General features: G+C 42.1%; 1 protein-coding gene across 9 annotated transcripts in view; it reads right to left on the reverse strand.

Moving 5' to 3' along the window:
* kug (FAT atypical cadherin kugelei) overlaps positions 1–20,194 on the reverse strand; it is a 291,242-nt gene extending 271,048 nt beyond the window's left edge. For all 9 annotated transcript variants that reach the window (XM_034339666.2, XM_034339665.2, XM_034339664.2 and 6 more), the window contains exon 1: positions 19,822–20,194. The gene's annotated coding sequence lies outside the window, so the exon portion shown is untranslated. The remainder of the gene's footprint in view (positions 1–19,821) is intronic.
* Positions 20,195–20,404: the final 210 nt, after the last annotated feature.

A 20,404-nucleotide genomic window follows, 5' to 3' on the forward strand; every position in this document is an offset into this window, starting at 1 on the left:
GCGTATTACACAGAATAGATACCTAATTAATAACACAAGATATTCGGATGGTGAGATTTAAGGGTGTAATTGATAGAGCAATTGCCCGATAAACGAAACATCTGTATCGAAATTCGAATCATACCTCACCTATCAATTGTGAAGCGATTAAATTTCCATACATTTCGCTTGTAATTATATTTTGATTTCGAGGAACCCTGTTTTATTGAAGATATTTCGAGCCCTGTTAACTCAATCTTGTTACTTGAATTAATTATACAAGTTTATTTGCAAATTTATACAAAGATCCTAAAAACAAACGCGGTTGAAAATTATGATACACGTACCAAATAGCATAATCAATATTTCAATATTAATACATACTTTGAAAGTTTGATTTGCAATAAATTTAATGAAATAATAAAGAAGGAAGAGGAAAGAGAGCATGGTACGCTGCAGCAGCAACAGAAGGGAGAAAGTACAGAAAGCGACGTCCCCAACAGGAAACTGAACGCGACCCCAGCATTCTCACGCGACGCGACGCTACGCCATACGAATTATTTATGAAATATCTGACATCTGTGCTGAGATTCGGATTTCTATAGTATGTTTCTGAGAGTGCAATATCTTCGAAGCTCCGTATTAGTCCCTCTACTCATAATACCGAACAACGAACACCGTGCGCAAGATACTGTACGCTATCGTCAGGATTACCAGCAATGGTAATGCCGCATAAGTACGGAGCAAGCGGGTTATATATGTGTGCACGCATATATTGTCCCAGACATACCACGTAACAAGCAACGGAACCGCCGATCTATCTATCTACCCTTTGCCACTGTGTGTGCATGCATGTCCAAACCTCCTTTGTTCTCTTACGCTTACAACCGAGAGGAGGTTAAAAAGCAGCTAGAGCCGGGGTCTCTATGCTCGGTCCCCTTTTCGCAGGAAACGGCTGATGCATACCACTGCCGAGAAAAAGCATCGACAAAGTCGACCAGCCATGCAACGCTACAAATTCTGATCCCTCGGATTTCAATTTTTTTTTCAAATCTCGTTACATGTCATTTTCCTTAAGATAGGATGATCTTGGTTCAAGGCAATTTTCGAGCAAAACACCTTTGAAGGTAGCTTAAAATACCCCTAACGAGATAGAACGAAGTCAGTTACATCAGAATGAGATATTGAAATAGTTCCCGCGAAACGTTAGGATGATATGCGGGCTAACCAGTCCGTGACGAGATAGAACTGCTGTACTTACTTCTCAAAGGCAACTTCAAGGTTTGCGCACAGCTAAAATGGTACCCACTTGTGAATGTCAAGAGCAGCCCGTGTTACACGTCATTAGATTAGACTCGGTTGTCTCTATCGAAGAATCGTTGCTGTGCAGATACCGCGTCTCGCGGTTCAAGACTTAATCGCTCAGCAGGCTTGAAAGACGAGCTAATTTACGATCCATTATTAATCTAATCTGTTTACCACTAAGTAACTTTCAATATTTTTCATCTTTTTGAATTGCCCCTATTTCGAAAAAATTATAATGAATTTTAAAGTTGGAAGAATATTTTCTCGAACTAACAGCTAAAGCAAATAGATTAAAAGGTACTTCACGTCTACGGGAACCCATAAATGGTTCCATTACTTTATTTCACCTAGCCTGCAGGCTTTCTGGACCTTCTCCTAACTGTGGTCGGGTAAAAAGGATCGTTCGAGGCTGGTGGATCCAAACAAGCCGAAACGGATCGAGGGTGGTCACGAAGGATCTACAGGCGGGTCGGAACGAATTCAAACGACCCGGACTTCGGTGAAGAAGGATCGTGGGGTTTCGAATTACGCGCTGATGGGGTCCAGATAAATCAAAGTGGATCCAGCTCAAATATTTGGCGTAAAGTCTGAACACGGACGAAGGTTTGAACCGAACTGTTAAGACGCGACGAAGAACGTATTTCTCGGCCATAGAGAAATATGCGGTGAAAACGAAAAAAAAAAAAAAAAAGTAGAAGAAAAGGGACGAGTTACATAGCAGCGCCGTCTGATAATGTTTCCAACGGGGTCACGGAGAACGACGCGACGCGGTGCACGATATAAAAGGTTCGAGGAACAGAGAACGGTCGAGGAGCTCGTCATGCGACCCTACGAAGGGGAAGGTCAGAGAACCCCTGGAGATCCGTTCACGTCAACCTTTATTATATCGGTGACCCGGCTGAACGTGCATGCACACGTTACACAGGGGGTTGCTCACGAAGAAGAATATCGGGATAGTGCAGGCTGCCGTCACGTATGTAGTACGTAATACACCTGGGTCACGGGGTGCTCCGCCAACTTATATCTACCTACTTAACAACCAGCCAGATATCATCCACCTAGATACGCGCTGCTGCACATTCCACCTGCTCCCGTGAATCGAGAAACGTACGTTGCGTGCAGACACGTCAAAGTTGCCGAGGACAGACGCGCACTTCAGACTTGCAGCTTTTGAAAATGAAACTAGCTCGCACAGGGTAGAAGTTCGTCATCCGATGTCGAGGATTCTTGGATCGTACGCGGCAATGAAAGAGATTTCTTGAAAATCGAGGAAAAATCTAACGTACTTAGAGTTTCTTCTTTCAACACTCCACGGTGATTTGCAACGAAAGGCTGTACCGATTGATCTATATCCCGTGTAAACTCGTAGTTAGCTTCTGTCAACAAACATCGGTGATCGACTGTTAACCCGTCTATTACTCGTCCCGTCTAGGGTGGTAGTGTCCGCACAGGCATCGAGGTTTGCGAAAGCATTTGTACATAGGGGTCTGTGAGCGTTGTTAATGCCAAGCGATCGACGCTGCTGGCGCTATTTCCACGAGAATTCCCGGTGAATTCGCAGCCGAATTCGCGCGTCCTTCGGTCTCTCGTTTAATTAACACGGCTATCGAAGCGGGCTGATGCTATATCTTTCATGAAGGCGCGTACGTAGCGAATATAGGATCTGGTTAGATAATTGCTTCGATAATTGGACATGATTTTAAGCATACGGATTAGCCGGGTTTCGCAGCGACAATAACACTGCAGCGTGTTACATATGGGACTCGATCAACCACATCAACGTTGAAATTTCATAGCAACACTTAGCCTAATGGACACGGCTTAAATCCAAAAGCCTCGTGCGCTAACTATGGGAAGCTTGAAGGATCTTCAGTTCACCTACGTTACATGGAATAATATATTTTTGCTACTATCTTTTTTGAGAAGACGTTCTGCTTTGTTTATAGAAAAGGCTGATATGAAGCGTGTTCAAAATATTTTACATTTTTATACGAAATAAATCCTCGCTATTTCGTCGAGTGAGACTCGACTACTCCGTCGGCAAAAGAATTTAGAGAACGGTATTGTACTATGTAATATTGTGTAGGTAAAAATGTTGTGCCAGTGCCGTTGGAAAGAATGGAATTGCTTTTACAAGCAATATCTGCGACGATTTGCAACGATAATGGAAATCAAACAACAAAAACGTTGTCTTTCACGTTACATTCTATCACATGGTCGGGCAAACCAAAATAAAACGAAACAGAGGAAAACCAGTGGAACAGAATTCGTTTGGAGAACCGGTAATATTCGTGAAAAAAAAATAGAATTTCAAAATACAATATAGTTTGGACAAAAAGGTGGACACAAACGGCAAAGAATAAAAAAAGAAAACGAACACGCCGCGACCGTTGGAAATTTCATTTGCGGAGCGACGAGCAACATAATTTCCCTGCTTTAATATGTAATATGACTAACCCAAATCGGGAAAAAGTTCTTCCAGCATCAAGGAACACCGCACGCGCGCAAACAGTCCGCTCGCACTTAATTTAAACACGCGCTACGTATCTTCGTAGAAAATAAAGGACAGAGGGGAAAAAGTATGCACTGCAATTTCTTTCTCGCTAAAACTACCCTCTGCTCGTTTTTCCGCGATTTTTAATTTCTACAAGAGACCTCCAGCCTTTTAATAGCCATGACACCGAGGAGGATTAATTTTTTCTACAATTACAATCGACTCATCGCCGCGTGTGCTTGTCGAATCGCGAAAGGAGCTATTTAATTAGGTCACAGACACTGTTCGTGTAATTAATCGGTGTAAATCAGGTCGTTTGCACTTGCGGTGTCTCTATAATTCCTTGGATCAATATTCATGGGTTTGCTTGCAACCGCTAAGGCGAATAGACATCGACACGTTCTGTCATCGATTATACCGATAATCGATTACCTGGTTTCGTAATTCTGCCATGTTTCATGCATGGCCATGGAAAGAACAGAGTTAGTTTTTTCATCAGATTCACTCTGATCCCTTCCTAGCGATACCAATGCATATCGACCTTTTATCGTATCCTCGATTGCGATTTTCAGCAATTATTTTCTCTGCAGAAACGTTCTGTGTGCCAGTTTGTAACAACGGTTGCCAATTACGATTCGTACGCGTATCAGCGTTTGCTTTTGCAATGCAAATCTTACCCCGTGCACATAATACCTAACATTCGTCATTGTTAACCTCAACAGCCACCACTGTGACGGTACTAAATACCACGGTGACTTAGGTGCAGTTACGGAAGTTCGAGCGATAAGTGCGGCGACATATTTACGAGGTAAACGTGATAACGAAAAGTATTCGAACCAACGAAACAATTCCATCTGGGCTTTGAACTTTGATCTTTATCCTTGTCGATGCACTTCTTTTTACGAAGTAAGCAGAGCTTGCAACGTATAAAAGCAAAGAGCTAGACGAAACAGTTAATTATCAGGGAAAGAATAAGAGACGGAGCTTGCTCGAAGAAATCTCGTTGCATCGCAAATCTTGTCTATTGCTAAGCGGTATTAATTTTCTTGCGAGTACGATTACGATAAGCTTCTCAAAGGATGAAATTTCATTTACACCGAGGAAACGCGGCTGGATTATTAAGGAGGGTCTTGGAACACCTCCGGAATGAATCTCGCGAAACTACATCGGGTGTTTTCCGTCGTTAAGGGTGCAAGGAGATCAGAGAAAACGACGACGGCGATTACTATCTCTCTGTTTTCTACTCTCTAGAACGAAAGTACGCAGTTGTGCTTTCACGAGAAACGTTTTTCTGCCTCCTTTTCCTGCTCCCTTATCTCGCAGACGGAGAATACGTACGGGCGAAGGCTTAATGAGACCCGTAGTAGTTCAACCAGACATTAAATCGGTGTCTGGCTAGCTAACAATTCTACTGCGACGCTTTCTACTAGCTTTTTCAAGCTTCTGCCACGCTAATTTTACTGGCGAGATGGTTTCGAACGAGGAGAAAGTCTTATCAGCAAAATCCAAATGGAGCATCATTAATCATAGAGGATGCAGCAGGGAATTTGAACTACTAATGTATCTAAGTTTTAGAGATACATTACAGATCACTTTATTTCGTCTCGCGTTCCCTTACTATGGTTGCCCTGTTTTATCTCGCCTAAGTCCTGTTACGAGGGTACAGTAATATTCGTAACTGGCCACGTAGAATTTCTTAACGAAGCATTTCAGTCTACGAAATTATATTTGAACAGAGTTTGTCCCAGCACCCGTGTCCTAGCTTCAAGTACGCTTTTGGTGAGTCTTAGTCGGACTTTGCCGTCGAGCAGACAAACAAATCCCTTCCTTATGACATAAGTTGCTACATCCACCTAACAAGGAGGTGTTACAAACTTTTTGGGCGAAATTGAGACTGAAATATAAATAACGGTGGATGAAAACAAAGAGCAGGGAATTATTGCACTTTGGTATTTCTTTGAGTTGACGCAAGTTTATTAATAAAATTGTGTATTTTGCGGAAATAATAAATAAAACAGTGACGTACATTATGAAACAGCGTACTTCGCGTGATAATATCTTAGATAAATATTTGTTGGTTATACGTTTGCCACCGATTGGTATAATTTAAAACCAAAATTGTGTAAATTCGCAAATAGGAAATCAGCGAAACGTAGTGTGTGTACGCGAGAATAGAGAGTCGGCGAAGAGAGAAAGAGATATCAGCCGATAGCAAAGCGTTGCTTTCCCGAACACCCGGGTCATGTTGTGGTCGAACGTTAATATTAATCGCCATTCAACCCAGCATGCATTTCCTTCTGTAAATACGCCGATACATTGGCCGTAAATGGTTGAATTTTCCATAAAACAACGTCGCATTGGGAAAGGGTCCGTTAATGCACAACACCCGTTTGATCTCACGGTTAAGCAACATTATCGTCGCGAACATCCACGCTGCTCTCAATTAATTCGATTCGAAGTGTGCAACGATCAATTTCAACAAGAGTTCACGTTAGTTATTGAAAATCATATACCACGAACTGGGGAGCCAGGAAATTTCATATTTCATACGATTCGCGCGGCCATTTTCCCCCCAATTACCGCGTTAATAATTATTGTCGATTACAAAATAATAACGCTCGTAAATTACAGCTCGGTGCACAGGTCTATTATAACGTCGTATCAAGCCGTCACCTCGGGACGCGTTTCCAGCACGCTCTAATTAACGCCATTTGTACACCTGTCGTTCTTAGCATCGATACGTGGTCCATTTTACGAGCAGATACTACTTACAGATGAGAAAATGTGTCCCGGTTATTAGTACACGAACAACGTGATACGACTATAACAATATTCCCCTGTTGCACTGCACACGAACATCGGAACTTCGTATTCAAAGCATATCACAGAACCGATATAATCGAACGTTATCAGAGAGAGGCTAAACGTAGTGATTCGCCGGGAGGTAGTTCTAGTGAAACGATACACGGTCAGATTAGACGCCGTACTTATCAAAAGTTCCCTTGAATTCCTTCCATGACATGTAGAAAATTCTGAACAGTCTACCAGTTACACGTATGTATGTGTATACACGCGAAATCACTTTCAAAATGACATTCAATTTTTCTTTATAACTTATGCATCGACTCGATAATTTAATTGTAATTATTAACGTGGCAAGAGATAAGTAAAAATGTAACATGAGTTTCTATTTTTAAGCACGTAACGTCATAAGAAACTAGGGTTCTTTGAGAGCTATAGAACTCTGAAAGATAAGAGGCAGACTCGATACGGCGCAGAGGAGTGAGATATCGCTTTATGGAACCGCTGCTTATGTTTGATTAATAAACCATACGAGCTTAATATACAGGGCGCTGCTAAATCAGGGATATAGAAGAAGAAATGACATCGTAATTCTTAATTAATAGAAAAGTTGTATCCGTGCAATATTTATTTTCCTTTCACTTTTCCTCTAATTTGCTTCGAAATTTAATTAAAAGTATCTTTCCTTGTTTAATTGAAATCGTGTCGAGACGTTTTTATTTCCTTCGGTATATTCTATTAGCCTATAAAACTTGTAGCTATGATTCAACAGCACCTTGTATACGATACCTAGTAAAAGAGATAGAACACGAGTAAGCAACGATAAGAATCGGATAAGTCATATATTTATTGGCGCTTGAACCTAAACGTCTGAACCTTAAATCACGCGGCGATCACGGATCGTTTTCCTCGACAGACTGCTAACATAAAACACGATCAAAGTGAGACGATATATTTGATTCGATGCAAACATCGATCCACCTAGTTACGATCTTTTAGTCTGATCGAAATCGTTCGATCATTTCTTTCCGTTTAATTTAATTAATGGAGCTGTTCGAGCAATCTCTGCCATTAATCCTTCGTAAGAGATACGAATCGCGATTGTTTGTTACCGTGTAACCCGTTCAACGGCATCTTTATGCAGAGTTGAGAAATGTGGGGGCCAAGGAACGGCGCTATCTTCGCGAAATTCTGCCACGTCAATATCAATTAATTTAACCACGTTTCCGGACCCCTGTCTGGCGCGCGGCCAATTTCCTTCTAGATACTGTCTCAGATATTCTTGATCTTACTCCTGGAACATCTTCATTCTTTGCAATTTTAAAGAAGAACGATACCGCTATTTGTTACGCACGTATACTTCGTTCACGGTAACTTACAATTCGGTAAACAACATTACCGAATGAAATATTTGTTCAATTATTCGACTGCATTAAATTCGCGATACCAGACAACGATTTCTAAGCAGCGAATATGTTAACGATTTTATAGACCTGTTACGTGAAAATTTACATGATCTCTTCGAGTTGCGGTAATTTTCTCTTTTCAATTCTGATCAGAACGTATTAGTCAATCGGAGCTGCTTACGTAAGTCAAGCAGAATTTAAGAAGCGAGGCTTTATGCCTGACTCACCGTACGCGATATTATCGGTAAGATTTCGCTGAAAGATTAGACGAAATTTCACCTGCCGATGTGTTAAGTATACGCGACAATTCGACGCTCCGTTCGACTGTAAGAGAAGGAATAGTAGGTTCGGACGTGATAATCCCCTGAAATAATCCGAACGAGCCCCTGATTAAATCGCATTAACCCGAACGACGTTCCTCGCTCGATCTCCCACGAGACGTCGGAAACAGAGGCTCCAACTTCGACAACATAAATCTTCATCGGTGTATCACGGTTCGCCGACTTTATTCCGTTCAGATTCAGCGGAGGACCGAACGCATCTGTCGTCTCCGGGAAACGGGAAAGGAATGCGTGCACCACATTATAATAAACTTGAATTAAGGAGGGGTTGTACGCGTGGTCCGAACAAAACGCTTTTGTCGCGACGCCGAACAAAGCCGGACAATGCGGTATAGTGTAACGCGATGCAGTAATGCGTGGGGTGAAAACAAGCAAAACCAGGGTAGCAGAGCAACAGTGGTTTAGTAACCACAAAGTATACACGGTGTCGCGTTTACCGCTGTCGTTGTTAGAAATGTTAGAAAAGATATTCTGGCGAAACAAGGAAAGAAAGTAAGGGAAAATATTTCGATCACTGAATTATACCTTGCATATGACATGAAAATAAAGTTACAAGGGAGAAAACCTCGAAAATTACAGAAACCCCTCGAGATAGCAAACGAAATTTCGATTCTAATCCAACAATTCGATCGATCGAATAGCATTACCAAGCCTGTGTAATATCTTCATGGAAAGCTGGCACGGAGCGAAAAAGGGAGAGGCCAAAGAAACGAGTCAAACGAAGGGTACCGAAGGGAGAAGGTTTCGTGGCAATAGCAATTTCCTTTCGTTTTGTTCTGTATCGAAGGGTGAGCTACCCTGTTGCATACTCGCGGATGTTGCCACCACCGAACGCCCCATTTTTCGAGGGGCAGAGATGCACGAGTGAATCATCATCCCCGAGGGTTTGCCTCCCTTAACAAGATACGTCGTTCCGAGAAGGGTGCACACCGATAAACACTGGCTCTGCAAGGTCCAGCAAATTCGGCAGACAATGAAGGAACGTAGGAGAGATCCACCCTCCGTTTTGGACTCGTAAGTTTCGAGCTTCCGCAACTTGTTCGGTATATACGAGGGTATTCCTGGCTCGAGTGACTCTTACGATGGTAATAATGTGAAATCTTAGCAAGACATGAACAAACGAGAGCTTCGTTACGTTAAATCGTATCGCCAACACCGGAAGATTCAAGATCTCTTATTAATAAAGCTTTTCTCGGTATTGTATCTAAAATATAGCGCAATTTCAAATAAATTTTATTAGCTCCTATTTCGCGATCACGCTTTTATAAGCTTCCCTTCAAAAATATAAATCCAAATGCTTATTGCCCGGAAACTTTTGGGCACCATCATATTTTATGTCGGCTTTATTTCTTTCCCGGCGATTTTATTTACGCATAAAAGAAGGAAACGTGCAGCCGATATAGTGCTTCAACCCTGCGTACATCTATACTCGTCTCGAACGAATTTCGATCACGTGCACGTTGATACCAACGGGTTCAAGTACTCGGCTTGTAAACAAGTTTAAACAGTGGCAAACAAACGAAACGTTAACCGAACCGAATAATTCGAGGGAGAACAATCTGAAAATTTCGTAGGCTTACCAATAATATCGTGATGTTTGCGCACGGGTTCGAAGTATTCGCTGAAATCGGTATCCAGGCACGTTCTACCAATTACAGTCGCATCAGACCCCAGGGAAATCCGAGTGAACGGGAACGAAGAGGCCAGCAACGATTGCTACGCGTACACCATGGAATGTGGAATTAATCGACATGCGTGTATATGTGCCGGCAAGCTTCGTTACCGCTTTACATCGCTAGCCACGTTCCGCATATGGCGAGAAAATATCGATACGAGACCTCTTTTTAAATTCACCGACGAACGCTCCGCAAGACATCGAATGACTCGACGAATAAGTGGAAAAATCAACGATATTGGAAATCAGAAAATCACCGAATGGAAATATCGATTTGAAATCTCTTGAAAGAGTTCACGGACAAACGCTCGAGAAGACTTTCAATGACATCGCGGATAAGTGGAAAAATCAACGATATTGGAACCCAGAGATATCGATTTGAAATATCTTTCAAATCTCAACGACGAGAGGTTGGAAAGTCTAATTAGAATCAACGTTCCGAATTTTAGCTTTCAATTTGCAGGCTCACGGTATCGGTGTTTAGAACTTGTCTGTTTCGATCGTTGGTCGCGTGTGAAATCGACTTTGAAGATGTCGCAAGTGGTATTCGAGGGAACGAAGCGGCCCTCGTACAATTAAGACGTTTCAGGGAAACAATCTCAACGGGCAGCAGGAGACGACAACGGCCACGGCAACGAGGTTGTTTCGTTAAAAGGAGCATTACCACCCGGCTAGAAAGTTTATACGGAACGTGAAGAACATACGGAAGCCCGGAACCGGGGAGCACTTTGTCAGCTCTAGAGCAACAAGAGAAGAGAGTCACTCGGTGAAACAACGATAGCGCAGGACGGACCAGACCGGCCAACTTCCTCGTCTTCTTCGCAACATAAGTTGTACTCGAGCAACGTGAATATAAATGAGACTAACGAGCTCTCTGTGATGTCGGTAATGACGCTAGATTGCAGTCGGAACAAGCGAACGGTCAGCTATAGTCGGATTCCGCGTTGTCGTCGTCACGACCAAACAGCACCCGCTGCTCGAGAGGACGCCATTTTATCGATGAATGTGCATATTAGAGGAAACCTTCTCGCTTCCTTCATAAATTACATTTCACGGGGAAACTACAGGGTTGAAACCGAGTGCCATTTTTTCAATACTAACTTAAGGAATTAGGATGTTCGTGGAAAACTCGACTGCTCGAATCGATGGAACGATATGGATGAGAATTTAATCTTCCATTTGCAGTCATACAAAAAACGAAATTGGTTCGTGCCATATTGGACATGAAAATGGTTCAGTGACGAGGACCAACGCGAAATCGAAGGCTCATGCAGGAATGTACGTTATCATTAATCATGTCGATCGTACGGTAGCACGAACATGAATAATTGGTGCTGGAAGCCGATCGTGAATACTCCTTTCCTCTTGAACCAATTACCAGTGCCATCGTTGCATCCGTCGAACGGAAGATCGAGGGATCCGTGTAAAGATTATCAAAGAAATTGTTTCAGAAGCTGATGCGGTAATGGGACAGGGAACAATGAAGGGGAGGAAAAGGGACAACATCTTACGAAGATATTGATGGACTTTGGAGTGGAGAAATCGCGATGGCCGATAAGAAACGGCCAAGATCAAACGAGTAACGTTGCTAAGAAAAACGGGAACAGTAAAAAGTGAAAGAGATAATGAAAGGTACGAAGAAGATAAAAAAGGGGAGCGGGGGAAAAACCGAGTACTCGTTATCTTTGGTAAATCTAAAAGAAAATTAAAAAGAAAAATGTCGGTTTGTGGCTTGCAAAACACAATCACGAACGTGGCTATCAAAGAACACCGTCTGTCGTTTCAGTGAATCCTTATTGACAGCGCAATGCCATGATAACGCTACAAGAAACGCGCGTAATAAAATATGATTCAGCGATTATGCTCTTGAAGGTATAATACGGTTTAACCCATGTAATTGGAACGAGTCATTAGAAGCGAAAAATGTTAGCAGGAAAGGTGAATAATTTAAAGAGAACCACATTTTCAGAATCGTATTTTTTCGCAAATGCAACGATGCGTGTGCTTTTCACGTTTGCCCCATTTTTTTTTATGCAAACGCGTGCTCATTTCTGCACGAATTAACATGGTCGAAAAATGTTTAGTTCTTGCGAGATATTTTAAATAAGTGTCTCCCTTGAAAGAGCTCGAAAGTTTTGACAACGGATACCTCGACTTACAACCCCCTTTAATTTTTCCCAAGGTATTGAAAACCCAAATCTCAGTGATCATTTAATAGCACGAGCCGTGGTATTGAATGTTAACGATCGAAGAGCAAGATCGCAGATACGATGAAGTACGCAAACTTTGATATCGCTTTACTTCGCAGAATTTCCGCTTAATTTTGCGATCGCGTAATTATGCGAAGGTAGGTCATGTCAAAGTTTCGTCACGCCCGACGGAGAGAATGAGGTTCCACGAGGTGCCCGGATCGTGCGTGCAAGCTTCCGCTAGAGCACGCGAAGCGGTATCGCGCGTCTTTCCTTGATCAGGACCCGAATCGCGTGTATTCCAGAAATAACACCGCCAAACTTCTTCGCGAAACACGTAACTCGACTACTGGGGAACAATGCCGGGACAGGTATGACGGCGCCTGGTCTGCGTGTATGTACGCGTATCCGGCGTCGGGCTTACGTGTATACTCGCGAGCGTGTACGAGCGTTGCCTGGTACTGGAGTAAGGTAGCCACGACCTTTCATTCTCTCTTGTCTCTACACTCGTATCCTCCGACTTTATGTCGACGCTTTATAACCCGCGATAAAATTCGCGAATTCTCTAGGACGAACAAAAGCGGATGCAACGAGAAGTGCTTCGAAGAATCCGATAAAATGAATCCCTCTCGAGGTTGAGTCGCCGATTTCTTAAGAACATTACGATTAACTTGATTAGGAGAATTTGCGGCAAGATTGTGGTTGAATTTTCACTGATAAGCAGAATTAAGACTTTGGCTAAGACGTTTCTGACCGCCTTTGATACACACCCTTCCGCTGGGAAAGGGTTAAACTACCTGCACGACGAGTTCTTCAAACTCAAACACCCACCTCCTAACCATACAACACCCTATATACCTAACAGTATCAGTAAAACACATCATCGGGTCGTGATTTACTCACAAAACGAAGCTCGTAAAACGAATCGTAAACGTTCGTGAAAGCTTACCAGATACCTGGTGCTCGTCTCTGAAGCAAAAAATCCTGAACGACAAGAGGAAGAAGCGTTCACGAAGCGCGTTAAGTGAAAGAAACACCGTCGCGATGCAGTTCGTTTACGTAAGACGATTGGCTTGGAATAAAAACGACCGAAGGTAGCAAGGATTAGTGACATCCCTCGAGTACTTTCAAACAGCGTGTACCGAAATAGAGGGACGGGGCTTATCACTGTGACCACAGCTGTGCACAATAATCCAGCTCCCCGTTTTCCACCGGTGGAAAGCTTGCAACAAAGGTCTGGAGGGATCGGAAAGCATCTTTCGTACGGGAGGTTATTGTTTTTAAATTAACGCACTGATTTCTTGCCAAGATCCCGAGAAATCTGAACGCTACCGTTTGTACGTTCGTTCATTCATCCGTTTGATGCTCGAAACCGGGTTACGTGGGTTACATAGGGTTAGGTATGCGTGCAGAATACGCGTGGGCTCGTTAGCGTGTCGGTCAACGACACTGTCGATGGTGACTTCAGGAGGACAGGCTGGCGTGGACGGTAAATCCGTCTACGTCGGATCAACACGGCGAATGAATCGTAAAGCATTCGGCTGCCACTCCTTTTCTATCGCTAATGGTTGCTGGAGAAACGTAACGTGTCACCCCAGGGTGGTCGAACCTACTATTTGATCGATTTCTGTCCGATTGAACGGAGGAACGTCGAACAAGACAAGTTCTTGATGGTTCTTTTTCTCCAAACGCAGCACGATACTTGTGTATAATAGATGGAGTTCATCGCCTTGATACATATTATGAACATCAATATTCTGATATCCAAGTTCTAATAGAATAAGAAAAAAGTAAAAAATTCACAAAAATCGACAATTTTTTAACCTTTCTAACATAAAAATTCAACTGGCGCGTCTTGTTTGTGCCGTTTTTCATAATATAATGCGAGTAATTAAACACACGACACAGCTGTATATTTTAAAGTAAGATTTCGACTTCTAAGACCCTTCCACGCAAGCCGACCATGAAAATTAGCGACGTAGAAAGAACGCGGATTCCTACTCGACCTGTCTTACGTACCGTTTGAATGACAATGAACCGTGTTGAATGGCCACGAAAGTTTTGGTATTTACGGTACATTTTAAATATTCCTCGTGACACCGATCCTTTGACATAAAATAAGAGAAACAAGGTGCTTCCTCTTCTCGTTACGACAAGTGTATTCCAATCACCCAATAACAAGACTGTTTGTGTGAAATATTGATTCACCTCGATATTATTTTATTGCGGACGAATTTAAAATGGAAACACGAAAGAACAATATGGAGAAGAGAAAGTGTTCCGAGGAAGCATAGAGAGAAGTGGAGGAAGAGAATAAGTAGGAGTAGATGTATAATAGGGAAAGAGAAACGGAAAGGGAGAGAGGTCCACGTAATTTCCACGTTATTAATCCGCTCAGGGCTGCATTCCCATTTGCGCTCGAGGACTTTGCTTAATAATCGCAAAGCCGCGAAAAGCTCAGATTACTTTAAGTACTTCAACATTTATCTGAACTTATTCTTTACAAGATACAAAGATTCACGTGACGAATAAACCGATGAAATTAATTCATAAAACAAATGAATTTGACCGTTTTGTTAACATCGATACGTCCAATTAAAAGAAACGAGATTACGATGGAAAAGTGGGTTCAAGAAACATTCAGACATTTCATGGAACGAACATCAATGAAATAAAGGAGCTTTGTGCTTTTTTATGATACGATATTAAACATTCTATTATGTCGCATCGTTAAGCGATTCGTTCGTTTTTAATAATCACCGTAATTGCGAATAAAAGTTGTTCATAAAACGTTTACGTTTCCAATTAAAATTGTAAAATGAGGTCGAGACAATTTTGCTCAAAAATTTATTCAATTTGTCGAACGTACCCTTCGGTCACTCTTCGATATTTCATTACAAATGACGAACCAATTAACAGAATTCACCTTCAATTATACCCATTTAATTTCATGCATACTGTAACGAATAATGTTTAATTATTAAATATCACGATTAAATGTCACGAAATTCTAATTGATGATATTTTCGTAATAATATTTTGATCATGAAAAACAGACTACCCGTTTCGTGTCGTGTGCTAGAGGAATGAACGAACAAGTATGATGACAGTAATCCAGATGCATCCTCATAGAGGAATCCATCTTGCACGTAATAATATCCTTTAAGAGCTCGCTGCATAGCTTCGTGCAGCGTATAATACGTAAGAGCTCGCGAAATGCACGTTTGTCGCAAAGTATTTCATCTCCTGCCTTCAATTTGTACGAATTTCTTGCTAGGAAGACGTAGCGACGAAACAATTTCGCGTTTCGCTCGAGTCGACGATATTCGATAGAAAAATTGTTCAGCAATGAATCGCGATCTTAAAATTTTTAATACGTCCTTGTACGCATAAAAGTATACAGTAACGTTAATTTAGCCGCGAGGCAGAAAATAAATCATCCGGCAAGATCTGGCGGCCACGCAATGAACGTTACATGTAAAGGATTAACAAAGAGCGTCGCTGAAACGGGACAAATTCAGGAAACATAAATAAGATTATCGTAGCTGGTATTTTGCGTAAAGCAACGTCGGGAGATCATAAATTCCTCGTTCGCGGAATACATACGTTAACGGATAACGGTGGCGAACGTTACGGGGGTTCAGCTTTATAAAAAGGCAAAGCGGGCACGGTTTATTGCGACAAGAAAGATCTCTTGCTAATGCAAGATACTTTATGAATGCTAACGAGAATAGTAAAGTGGCGACTTTCTCTCGGCGAAACCATGCATATAATCGTCATATTGCACATCATGAATTTCCACGTTTTCCGCTGCACCATTAAAGCCCCTAGGTACGCCGAGCAATGTTTCATTTCCGGCAGTTTTCTCGATTACAGTCAGCCGTACCAAGCTAAGATTATTTATTATTCCTTCTCGTACGCGGCAGACGAGTGCCGTATTTTTAACGTTTTCAACATGTTCGAAGAACGTGGCTGTTTTTAACTTTTCAGAAATTCCGTTTTCTACGACTTTAAAAGGATCTTGACGTCGACTCGTCAAAAAATATTGCACAAGATGAATTCCGCCAGCTAAATGCTAAACTATCGCTATACAATTGAACTTACCGATCATTGACACTATCGTAATTGAAAAATTACCATTTACCATGTTCTCAGAAAAACGAAGAGGAAACAAAGTCGTACATTTTAAAGTGACTGAATGAAGGCGGAACAATTCAAAGAATCGGTAGCCAGGGTCAGAACAGGTCGGTGCACGTGCGTCAGACATTTCTCCACGGTTCGAACGTGTATTTCAGAAAAACATTTTTTTTCGCGGTTGCACGTGTTGCACGCTCCTTGCCTTTTTCATGCTCTGGTTACGATGCGAGCGGAGGCGAGTTCACTTCGGATTGCACCGAGCTCCTACAAGCGTTTCAAACGCGAACCAGACAGCTTAAAGCGTTAACGTGTACTACCGTGATTTAAAACCGTGCCGTATCACGCGAGCTCCAGACAAAGGGAAATACGCTGATTGAATTGGAGCATCTTCCCCGTCTACTTCTGTATACGAGTGTGTGCGCGAAGAAGGAAGCGACGAGAGAAACAAGGACGAGGGGAAAACACGGTATCGATGAGCCGTTTATCGATATTTCAGGGAATAATATAGAAGGTGTTGTCCTACATGAAGAATAAGACCAAGTCTTCTCTTCTTCCTGGTGAAATTAGCCTTTGTCAAGAGGTATAAAATTTTCCCTAGAGAAGAAAGAAAGTGAATGGAGGACACGGCAGCTGGTCCCTTGTATTAGGTGACCGATCGTTGTCGCTTTTATACACGGAACAACCTTTTACCGACGCATTTATTGTCGTACCCGAGTTTACGATCCTCTCCCACCCATAGGTACCAACGATTTTACGAGTCTAATGCTTTCCTCCGCTCTTGAAATTCAATCCTCGCTTTCTCTCTCTTCTCGAGAGGTGAATTTTGTCCTGGAACAGGTTTCGAAATCGAGAGGTGCTCCGAAAAATTTCACGCCGGTAAAATCCTATCGTTTGCTTATTCCTTTAGAGGGGTCTGTCGACTTCGGCGAGGTAAATCTTCTCACGAGCAGGACAATCGAAGATCGATTCCGTCGTCACGAATGGGAGTGTATTAATCAGCAGTTATCTCCGATGCTCGGTTGTGTCCGTTCGAGCAACGTTTCTAGGACGGATAATGGATAATCGTCGGCCACCTGTCCCTGTCGTAATCTCACGAGGTGTAATTAACGAAGCCTCGTTAACATGCGGACTAAGACAAAGGGTCAAAGCACCCGTGGAAACCATGTACACAGCCTTTAACGGCGTATCGTGGCTGGCTGCTAACAGTTTGTCGAAACTAACAGAAATATACTAACGTTTCGTCGGGGTTCAATCTTATCGGTGGGGCGAATTACAACGAGGCCCCCCTTACGTTGCACGCGACCAAATCGACCGGTTATCAACTCTACATACACAAAATATCGCTAATAATTAAAAAAAAAAGAAATGCAATAATAGTACTAGATATGAGGTAATATAAAAGTGGAAAAAATTATAAAAAAAAATTTCTCTTGTTTAATAGTTTTGGTACAATGTATGTATGTCTCACGGGAGGACGATAAGATATGCAAATTTTCATTCTAGTTCAATGTTATCGTGAAAATATGAGAAGTTGTTGCAACATTATTCAAAGTAAAATATTCAGCCTTGGCACTAGATACATATTTGAAATAATTTTTTTTTTTTTTTAAATATTAACTTATAATTCCGAACACGAGGGTAGTCAATTATAAACTTGACGATAAAATTAAATTAGTGGATAATTAGAAAATTTTAATTATCCAAAGGACTTTGGCTGACAACATAATAAATATTAATCGAGAATAATTAAGTGAAACGCATTTAAGTGTTCATCTTAATCTCGTCTATGTATCATCGCGTGGCAAAATTAAGAAAAAAAAAAGGGGTAACACAGAGATGACTTCAAAACTTTTTGCTATCTCGTGTTGGTTCGTGAAAACCATTTATCTCTTGCTAATACATTTATCGTGTAACATTTGTAACCAGCGTACACGACACGAGCGTGTTTCCTTCCGAATAATATTTTACAATTATTTTCTATCAATGCGTTCGCGTACAAGCTTGGAACACGCAAGGTAACAGGAAAATAATTTTCCTTTTGACATCGTAACACGGTACGAATTCATCCAAATACCCGACGATACGATCTGTGCGTGTACCTAAAATAATAATGGTCGACTCGCGGCTGTTAAACGAGCGTACGTTCCACGTTAAAGGGTAAATGAAATACGACATTCCTTTAATACTACGCTCTATCCGCTTTAAGCGTCGTTTCGGACTGAAAAGAGAAAAGTTTGCCTGACGAATTCCAGTGTTTCTTCCCTGGCGAGGTTACGCGGTGGAGGAAAAAAATTTCGAGAACTGGTTTTCGAAACTAACAAACTCGTTCCAACATAATACAGAATGGCCCGAAGGATTTCAGTGTTCAAGGAAAGGTACATGTTCGTTAAGTCCGCGTCGCGATCGTCTCGTCGCGTTAATTTAATGCGAATAAGTATCGCCATCTATCATTTTATCCCATTTCCCACCTTGCTTCTATCACTACCTCCCCCCTCCCTCTCTCTTTTTCACGATGGAAAAATAACATTCTGGATGATAAAGCAACAAGTACCGTAAAGTGACACTCTAATCCGTGGCAGATCCTTCAAAATTCGTTTAAAATTCTTTCGGCAACGTCCACGTTAAATTCTTGTCCCTACGATCCATTTACGTGCTTTGACGGTCGAGTTTGTTATTGCCAATTTTTTTGGAAAATTCTACCCTTTTTTCTATTTCGTTCTACATATCCGACTATGCAAAGCGACGAAACGAATGTAAAGTTTATTGACACTACCAGCGAGACGAGAACGTTCATGATACTCCTAGTAAAAACACCATGTTGTTACGGTTCGTCAAGCTAAAGAAACGGTTCAGATTATTCCTCTAAAATTCAGAGTCTAAATTGAACATTTACAGAATCGGAGAGACATTTGTTGTTGTAATATACGCGACGTGATCAATTTCATAATAAAAATAGGGAAACAGCAAGGAGCGTTCTTCTGCTCCAATTCAAACAAGGGTTACTTATGAATCAGACATGGATACATGTGTAGTGGATACAGCGCTTCTGATTGGTCGCTGAAGTTTGCCAACGACGCTACTCAAATCACCATCAAAACCATTACCACGAATTTCTCGACGGTTTCTGTTTGTTCGTAGGAAATTTTAAAATTATATAGATCAAAGTAACAAGCACACTTGTAACGTCTCAGTGAAGCCATGACTTCGTTTCAAAGTATTCGAAATAAGGCAGGTTTTTGCCGCGCGCCATAAAGCATTGCACGGTGGATCGTCGACGCCATTTTGTTCTATACACGCGATCGAACGCTGGATCGATGAAACGCCAAAAACGTCAAAATGGAGTGCAGATAAAGCATAGAAACCAAGAGTAAAACTTGATTTCAATCACTTTTAAACCATTTTTCACTGAAAGTTTGTTAAATACGAGATGTATATATGGATATACGCTGACTGATTCGTTTCAGAGCACTAGTACGAATACAAGAGCACGCACCTTTTTTTGTGATGTCGAGCTGCTCCGATCCGGTTCCCCTTTTCCTGCACAATTCCCGCGGTTCGGTGCTTCCGATTCAGGTAATCCAAATGGAGGTAGTTGAAAAAGATATCGTAGACTCGACTGAACACCGTCCGAGTCTCACAAACGCTCGTTACGTGCAGTGACACTGAACTCACCCGAGGGTATACGCGGCGAACGATAAACAACCGAACGAGATTCCCGGCTTTTCACTGTCACTCCAGATTCACACTGTACGTTGTGCACCGAATCACACGCGATCAAAACAAAGAAAATAAACGACACATCGAAAATGGTCGCCTGCACGTGGAAAACGGCGACCAGTGTAATACAACGTCCGTCACGTCGGAGCGGCAAACCGAAACTAGCGCGCTGCGCGGCAGTCAACGAAGGCGAGCCTAGTAGGCCTCCCTTCCCCCTTCGCTCCTCCTTCGCGCGCACCTTTCTCCCTCTACTCCCGTTTACTCTTTCACTCGCACTCGTTCATCTCTATTGCTCGTTGTCCCAGTCGTTCGGTTTCTCTATCTACTGTACCCGACCCCTTCCTTGTCCCTCTGCGGAC

This window comes from Osmia lignaria, chromosome 10 (assembly GCF_051020975.1).
Source record: "Osmia lignaria lignaria isolate PbOS001 chromosome 10, iyOsmLign1, whole genome shotgun sequence".
NCBI lineage: Eukaryota > Metazoa > Arthropoda > Insecta > Hymenoptera > Megachilidae > Osmia > Osmia lignaria.